The sequence below is a fragment of the Gossypium hirsutum genome, chromosome A08, assembly GCF_007990345.1.
Source record: "Gossypium hirsutum isolate 1008001.06 chromosome A08, Gossypium_hirsutum_v2.1, whole genome shotgun sequence".
In the NCBI taxonomy this organism is placed as follows: domain Eukaryota; kingdom Viridiplantae; phylum Streptophyta; class Magnoliopsida; order Malvales; family Malvaceae; genus Gossypium; species Gossypium hirsutum.
The window spans coordinates 15,494,618-15,503,850 of NC_053431.1; the positions used below are offsets into that span (position 1 = coordinate 15,494,618).

Consider the following 9,233-nt stretch of genomic DNA (forward strand, 5'->3'; position numbering starts at 1 on the left):
TGAGTTCTAAAAATAAACAACATTTAATGATTGGTATAATATTAATTATATTGCATAATAACAGGTGGGAATAAACAAATAGAATGATTAAAAAAACATCCAGCAATTTGGTATAACATTAACAGGAGAAATAGTATACCATTAACAGGAGAAATAGGACCAAGCTCAATACCATTAAAAGACAGTAAGTTACATTGTATACATATTATCATTGCAATTTGGTATAAATATTCCCGATTGTCCCAGCAATGCTAACTATCACAGCCAGTATTAACATTAACCACGACAAAAATTCCTCTACTCTGCTCAAGCTCATGCTCTCTTCTTGCTAACTTATCCTCAACGCAATTAGAGCAGGGAACGTAAAACCCAAGGAAAAAGCTGTTGTTGCTCCAGTAAATTTGAAAGCTGTCCATATATTTGGGATCATAGTAGATCTAATATATATAAGCACTAACAATATTACTGTTAATGCCAAAGACCTTTTTTTACTCTCCGTGAGAGGAGCTGATCCCTCAAACACCAAGTTATCCACAGTTTGCCGTAGGGAAAAGTGAATAACAGGGAAAACCAGAACCAAATGAAGAGCAAATATAATTCAAAACAGTGCTAAAACGAATTCCCAGATTCCTATCAAAATTGGTCAAAACATCACCTTCAAGCTCATTGTATATAGGTTGAACATTGAAATGGCAAACATATGCATTAGTCATAATAGGGATAACTACTAGTAAATCCAAAATTGCCATTTTCGATCCAAAATCTAGGCTCCTCCTTGGAGCCTCTATCTTCCCTTCAATAAGCTTAATGAATGCAACAGCAAAGCAAACCACAACAAAAACAACAGCAACAGCTACCGAAGCAGCCGAAGTCATGCTCAATGAACCAATCCTATCTAACATGCAAAGTGGAGCAAGAAAAACAACCATAACAACCAAAACCAATAACTTCCTATGAACCCAAAAACCAGTCCTAACCACTGATCGAGAACCCCAATATGACGAACCGAACCAGACAAAACATCACCTATAATAATCAAATAAACTATCAGGACACCTGCATTGTTGACAATTATGCAAATCTCAGACAAAACCCTAGCAGTTCTCCCCATTGCAATTTGCACAACTTCCCCATAAGATCTAGCTTTACAAGAAACCGCAAACCTAATCAACATCTCGAAAAACAGCACCAGAAACACCAGACCCGGTATTGGGTTTACTTAAAACAAGGGTATAATCATCGAGATCAAACCCATTTCAAACCATTTCAAACAAAAAAAGGCAAGTAATACAGTAACTAATCATTAATCTGAAGGGGACTCAAAAACTAACCATTTCAAACCCATGAAGTGTATGACCGTCGACGAGAGGAAAGGGAAAATGTTAGCGATTCTGGGGATGGGGGAACAGAATAGGGGAAAAAAAGGGGACTTGGGGAAAATGTTAGGGATTTCGGGTTTAGGGAATTAGGGGATGATTTGGGGAAAAAAGAGAAGAGGTGTTTTAGGGATTTAGGGAAGCAAGAGACGAAATGAGGGAAAATTACTTAGCAAAAAATGAAACTGATTTCGGGTAAAGGGCATAAACCTCAGGAGAGAAAAAAAAACGACGCCGTTTCAAATATGGAAATTTTGTGGCGTTTTCAGTAACGCGCCGGTAATCAGACCTTTTGCGGCGTTTTCAGCAAAGCGCCACTAACGCCTCTTTTATCTACACTACAAAACGACGCCGTTCTAATACGAGTTGTGGCGTTTATTACAAAAACACCGCTAAAGCCATTACTATTCAGAGGAAACGACGCCGTTTTACTGTAATGTATAGTGAAATTTTATGGCGTTTTCTTGAAAAACGCCGCTATTTCTGATCTTTAGCGGCGTTTTATGTATAAACGCCGCTAATACCTTAATATTTTATAAAAATTGATCAAAATTTAAAACTATATATTTAGAATTTCTTTTAAATTATATCTAAATAATGTTACTGTGATGAATGTTAGTGTAGTACAATATCTATATTTCATATATTTATATTAGCTAGGTTTAGTACAAATTCCCAAGAATCTCATAAAATTCTAAATATTAAATATTCAATAATAATATTATACCTTAAACTTTAAACCTCAAACAATAAACTCACACTCTAAACCCTAACTATAGTTGAAACTTAATTTTGATTTAATACACATTTTAAAATACATATTATGTATGCATATAAATTAATTTAAAAAATACATGATGCTATTTATTATATCAATAACGCGTAAATATTTTACAAGATCTACATCAAATTACAGAATTCATGTACACAATTGCACACTAAACCACTTTTCATATATATATTTATATATATTTTCAAATAATAATATATATTTATCTTATATATATACATTTATCTTCTAAATTAAAATCCAAAATTATACTCTAAATTTAAAACCCTAAACCTGATACTCTAAACCCCTAAACCTTAAACCACAAACACAAAACCCCTAACCCCGAACTTTAAACCCCAAAATCAATCGGTAACCTTAAACCAACCATAACTCCTAGACCATAAAGCCCAAACTATAAATTAAGTACTTTAAAAAATGCCAACCTTAAACCATAATCGTATACATATTATTGGGAATTTGTGTGGGCAATGTTAGTGTAGTACAAATTAAAACACACACACACATATATATGTTTATATTCTTATATTAAATAATATGAGTATATACAAAATAGCATGAATCTTAAATGTTCTTCAGTTAATTTCTAGCTAATAGTTCAACAAATGCTAATTCCACATAGTTTAACATATGCTAATTCCACATTCAAAATCACCTTTTCTTAATAGCATCCCATGTAAGAATCTGGAAAGAAAATTATCTCTTAAGAAGTTAATAATTGTCCCATTGTAAACTTCAACCTTAACCTTTAAACCCTAAATCATAATCCCTAAACCCATAATTCATCATAAACCTTCAAATACTAGTTAACTCCTAAACCGTAAATCTTAAACCATATATAGTTAACTCATAAACCTGCTTAAACCCTAAACCATATATCTTAAATTATAATGATAATTAATTTAATTAATATTTTAAATTCAATACTATATATCTCTTTTACGATTATATAAGAGAATATTTAATATATTGTATAACCATAAATTTTAATAATTATTGTTTTAGGGGTTATAAGATTAGTGTTTATGATTTTTGTTCGAGTTTAGGGGTTCTATGACTTTTAGCGGCATTTTACCAAAAGCGCCGCTAATGCTCTGGTTTTTAGCGGCGTTTTACCGAAAGCGCCACTAATGCTCTGGTTTTTAGCGGCGTTTTACCGAAAGCCCCGCTAATGCTCTATTTTTTAGTGGCATTTTACCCAAAGCGCCGCTAATGCTCTGGTTTTTAGCGGCGTTTTACCTAAAGTGCCGCTAATGATCAGTTTTTAGCGGCGTTTTAGTAAAAAATGCCGCTGTTGCTCTGTTTTTAGCGGCGTTTTTCTTAAAATGCCGCTATTGCTCTATATTTTAAAATTTTTGCTGCGTTTGTTGATAAAACGCCGCTAAAAACGCCGCTAAAGCCCTATTTTCCTGTAGTGTGACTGCTCCCGAGCTTGTAGCTTGACTTCAAAATCTATAAAACAAAGTAGACAAAACACAAGGAATAAGCTCTCAAAGCTTAGTAAGTCATAAGCAAATCAACTACTCAATGATTTATTCGACTTAACTAATTTAAAGTAGAATTATTACATCAATTTACATTTGATTCTAGGCACGAATACATCCATGTTACCTATATATAATCATATGCATTTATAAACAATTAAATCATCACTTTACCCGAATGCTTGTATGATCAAAAGTTACAATCATTATTTAGCTTTCAAGGTCGAATATCCACTAAGTTCTTAGTTCACATACCCATACATACATAAACTCATAGATTATAATATAGTCTCAAGTACTTATATTAGTCACATGACCGAATACTCATAAATACACATATATGAAATTTACATTTATTCAATAATGTGCAATAGGCCGAATACGGTTACCTTATTTTTGTTAATTATCGAACTAACTCATACCTGGCCATTAGCTCATACCATACAATCTGTACACGATTACCTTTGCCCGATGAACCATTCGGAATTGGATAGGACACTCGGATAATCACATATCGTACAACGCCAATGTCCCAGAAGTGGTTTTACATGTAGCCACAAAACAATGCCACTATCCCAGACAGGGTCTTACTCTTAAACACATATCAAAAACCACAAATCGATGCCATGGTCTTACTCGCACACATATATCGGAATCCTATGTCATGACATATGTATCCTAGCTATTCCTAAGGTTCATACGGGAGTTTCGGACGTCATATTTCAGTCGAATCGCACTCGGAAGTGTGGTAACCATATTCAATCACATTAGGCCATACCATAATTTTAACTTAACATTTCTTAACAGCATGTAAACATAACATTAAAGTTATTAATAAACACGTCTATTTGCTTATAAACTTACCTCGGACGTCTTAAAACGGGACAAGGCTGCTAGTCGACAACTTTTATTTTCCCCGGTCCAAATCCGATTTCTTTGGTTCTTGATCAAAACATATTCAAATTAAGCTCATTCAAACATATTTCATTCAATTTAGCCTAAAAACACATAAATAGATAAATTACCATTTTACCCCTAACATTTACAACTTTTACAATTTAGTCCCTATTACACAAAACACAAAATACACAAAATTTAAGAACACCCATGTTAGACCGAATAGCCCCCATGATCATAAAAGTCCACATATTTTATCAATTTCACATTTTAGTCCCTCAAATTATTATTTTTGCAATTAAGTCCTAATTACTCAAAATCATCAAAAACTCCAATACAAAATATGTTAATCTAAAACATATCTTCCATTTTTCATCATCAAACAACAAAAATCACAAGCTATAAACAATGACACAACTCAAAATATTCGTCAAAATAAAAAAATTAAAGCTTGGATTTTGAAGATTACTAAGCAACCATCTCAAAAACGTAGAAATTATCAAAAACCGACAAGAAAACGAACCTTGATTGAGCTCCAAATAGGCCAAACCCTAGCTTTTATTGTTTCTTCTTTTCTTTTCTTAAGTTTCGGTCAAAGAACAAAATGAATGTAATGAATTTCATAACTTTATTTTAACTATTATATGTTTATTAAATAAATTACTTAAATAACTTAATGAAATAATAATAAACTATATAATCCATGTCTTTTACCGTCCACTTATTATGGTAATGGGTAATTTACAACTTAAAGTCTTCCATTTAATAAGCCATTTTCAATTTAGCCCTTTATGCTTTTAACTATCAAATTTTTAATTTACGCGATTAAGTCTTTTTATTTTATCGGACACCTAAACGACAAAATTAAATCACGAAAATTTCACAGATATAAATTCACACAAAATAAACACAAAAAATAATTTTTAAATATTTTTATAACTTGAATACGTGGTCTCGAAACCACCATTTCGATTAGGGTCTAACCATCGACGTTGTCTCAAATTCAGATCTTTCTGAGTCATCAAGTATTTCAGGCTTTTATAATTAGAATAAACATGACATTTCTCACTGAACAGATAATGACGCCAAATTTTCAATGCGAACACAATAGCTGCCAATTCCAAGTTATGTGTCAGATAGTTCTTTTCATGTGGTTTCAACTGTCTCGAGGCATAAGCTATGAGTCTGCCTTCCTGTATCAAAACACAGCCCAAACCATTTAAGTATGCATCACTATAAAAAACAAATTCTTTACTCGATTCTGGCTGAACTAGCACTGAAGCTTCAGTCAGAAGGGCTTTCAACTGATCAAAACTTTTCTGGCACTTCTTTGACCACTCGAGCTTAACATCTTTTTGCAATAGCTTTGTCATCGGAGCTGTAATCATAGAGAAACCTTTCACGAATCGTCTATAATAACCAGCAAGTCCTAGGAAACTTCGGACTTTAGAAATATTCCTCGGAGGTTTCCAATCGAGTATAGCTGAAATTCTGCTCGAATCAACTCGAATACCCGATGCTGATACCACATGACCTAGAAAACTGACTTCACTTAACCAAAACTCACATTTATTGAATTTTGCATACAACTGCTTATCTCGCAAAGTCTGTAACACAAGCCTCAAATGCTCGGCATGTTCAGCTTCATCACGAGAGTAGATCAAAATGTCATCTATAAACGCAGCCACAAATTGTTCTAGATACGGTCTGAAGATTCGATTCATCAAATCCATAAAAACAGCAGGTGCATTAGTGAGTCCGAATGGCATAACTAAAAACTTGTAGTATCCGTATCTCGTTTGGAAAGTAGTCTTTGGTACATCGGAGTCTTTAACTCGTAACTAATAGTAGCCTGACCTCAAATCTATCTTTGAAAATACTGTAGCCCCTTTCAGTTGGTCAATCAGATCGTCAATCCGTGACAACAAATACTTATTCTTTCTAGTCACCTTATTAAGCTGTCTATAATCGATGCACATTCTCATAGTTTCGTCTTTCTTTTTCACAAACAACACAGGTGCACCCCAATAAGAGAAACTCGGTTGAGCGAAACCTCTATCTGTGAATTCTTGCAACTGAGCTTTCAGTTCTTTTAATTCTGTAAGTGCCATTCTATACGGGGCTATGGATATCGGAGTCGTCCCAGGCATTAGCTCAATACCAAACTATACTTCCCGAATAGGTGGAAAACTCCTTAATTCCTCAAGAAACACGTCTAGATACTCACATACAACAGGTATTGATTCAATGTTTCTTTCAACCACTTTACTGTCAAGCACGTAGGCAAAATAAGCTTCACACCCTTTTCTCACATATTTCTGAGCTAGCATTGAAGAAATTACTGCTGGTAAACCATATAAATCACTAGATTCAATCTGAATAACCTCATCATTCTGACTCTGTAGATCAATGGTCTTTCTCTTGCAGTTCACAACAGCATCATGTAATGTCAACCAGTCCATACCCAGAATTATGCCAAACTCATCAAATGGCAGCAACATCAAATCAGCTGGAAAGCACATATCTCGAACCATCGAGGGACAATTCTTACACACTTTGTCAACCATAATACACCAACCCAAGGGGTTTGAAACTCTAATAAAAAACTCAGTAGACTTAACAGGCAGAGTGATAAACCATCAATTATACATATTTTTACCCTATGTTTAATGCATTTTATGGATGATTTCTCATTAGAATTGGTGAATTCGATGCTTTTAATGCTTTAATTTTATGTTTTATACTTAGGAGAGCATAGAAGAGCGAAAGGAATGAGAAATAGGCCAAAAATGGAGAAAATGGGCTAAGGTACAAAATCAACACGGCCTGGACCTCCTCACACGGGTAGACCACACAGCCGTGTCAATTTGGCAGGCTCGAGCACGGCCTAAAGTAATCGAACATGGATGTGTGCCACGGGCGTGTCCCTGCTGAGCCCAAGTTGAGTCTAATTCGGAAAAGGCTAATTTTGAGGGCTTCTAGGCATTCCAAAGCCTATAAATACACCCTAGAGAAGGAAGAAAAGGGAGACGGAGAATAGGCAGTAAGGAATTACTCTAAGGAAGTCGATTTATCCATCTCAGAAGCCGGGTTCATCATCAAGACTGAAGATCTCTCTTCAATTTCCCTTTAGGAGTTTTGGGTTTTCTTTATGTTTTGTATTCTTTATTCTTCTGAGATGTTTTCTTATTTAGTTATGAACTAAAATCCCTATATACCTAAGGGGAATGAAACCTAAGACGAATCTTGTAATTATTTTCTGAATCGTATGATAAATATTTAACTTGTTCTTAATTATGTGTTCTTAATTCTTGTTTTGATATCCCAGGATACTGATTCAAGACACGTTCTTATCCAGAGGAGGAATAGACCCTGTCTAAGAGTACATTTGTCATAATTAAGCGGAGTTGATTGCATGCCTAGACATAGGGTGACAAGATTTTGCCGGATTAGGGTGAAACCTAATAAGGGGATCCATAGATCGAGTTAATGCAACCCTAGAGTGTTAACTAGAGAAAAGTCTCGGTTATTCAATCTAGGGATTAGACGTTATTATTCTTGAATAGGGATAATAACATAACTTAGGGATCTCTACGGAACAAGTTGAATGAATAAATAGTCCGATCGAAGCCAGAATAACAAGTAAAGTCTAGGTGGATTTTTCCTTAGGTATTGTCTTAAGTCAATCGATTTTTCCCAAAAGCAATTCCCCAATTCTTTTCTTTGTGCGTTCTTAGTTTATATAATTAGTTAATTAAAACAAAACCTCTTTATTCTTAGGCCAGATAATAAAAAGACAGTCATTACTAGTACTTTTAGTTCCTTTGGGTTCGACAATCTAGTCTTGCTAAAACTATACTACTGTTCAATATGTACAGTTGTCTACATCGCAATAATAGTTAGTTTAAGAACGAGTAATTATAAATATTTAAAACCAAACACGAAATAGCGCGATCAAGTTTTTGGCGCCGTTGCTGGGGAACTAAGATATTAGGAACGCTCAATTTTTATTACTTTAGCCAATTATTTTTCTTACAATTTAATTTAATTTAATTATTATTATTATTATTTATTAACCTACTCTTTCTTTCTCTTGGTAGGTTTTTATAATTTATGACTAAAAGAAACCCGTCGGGACCATTACTTTTTTACGAAGAAATCGATTGTATAGTTTGTAGAAACTAAAGAGAAATAAGGCGCAACTTAAGGTACACGGAGAACGAGCAAGAAGATGATACTCAACCCCTAATTAAAGAGATGGCTAAAAACCAAGGCAATCAACTACCTCCTGTAATTACGGTTAATCAAAATCCTGCTCCACGCACTATTTATGATTATACTAAACCTTCTTTAACAGGAACGGAATCAAGCATAGTTAGACCTGCTGTAGCTACAAATACTTTTGAATTAAAACCTAACACTATTCAAATGATACAACAATTTATTCAGTTTGATGGTTTGCAGGATGAGGATCCTAACGCTCATTTAGCCAACTTCTTAGAACTATGCGATACATTTAAAATTAATGGCATTTCTGATGATGCCATACGTCTTCAGTTGTTTCCCTTTTCATTAAGGAACAAAGCTAAATAGTGGTTGAACTCGTTACCACGAGGGTCAATTACTACTTGGGAACAAATGACTGAAAAATTCTTACTAAAATATTTTTCGCTGGCTAAAACGGCT

General features: G+C 34.1%; 1 pseudogene; it reads right to left on the bottom strand.

The window, feature by feature from the left end:
• Positions 1-208: 208 nt before the first annotated feature.
• Positions 209-1,174, bottom strand: LOC107918911 (amino acid transporter AVT6E-like; annotated as a pseudogene).
• Positions 1,175-9,233: the final 8,059 nt, after the last annotated feature.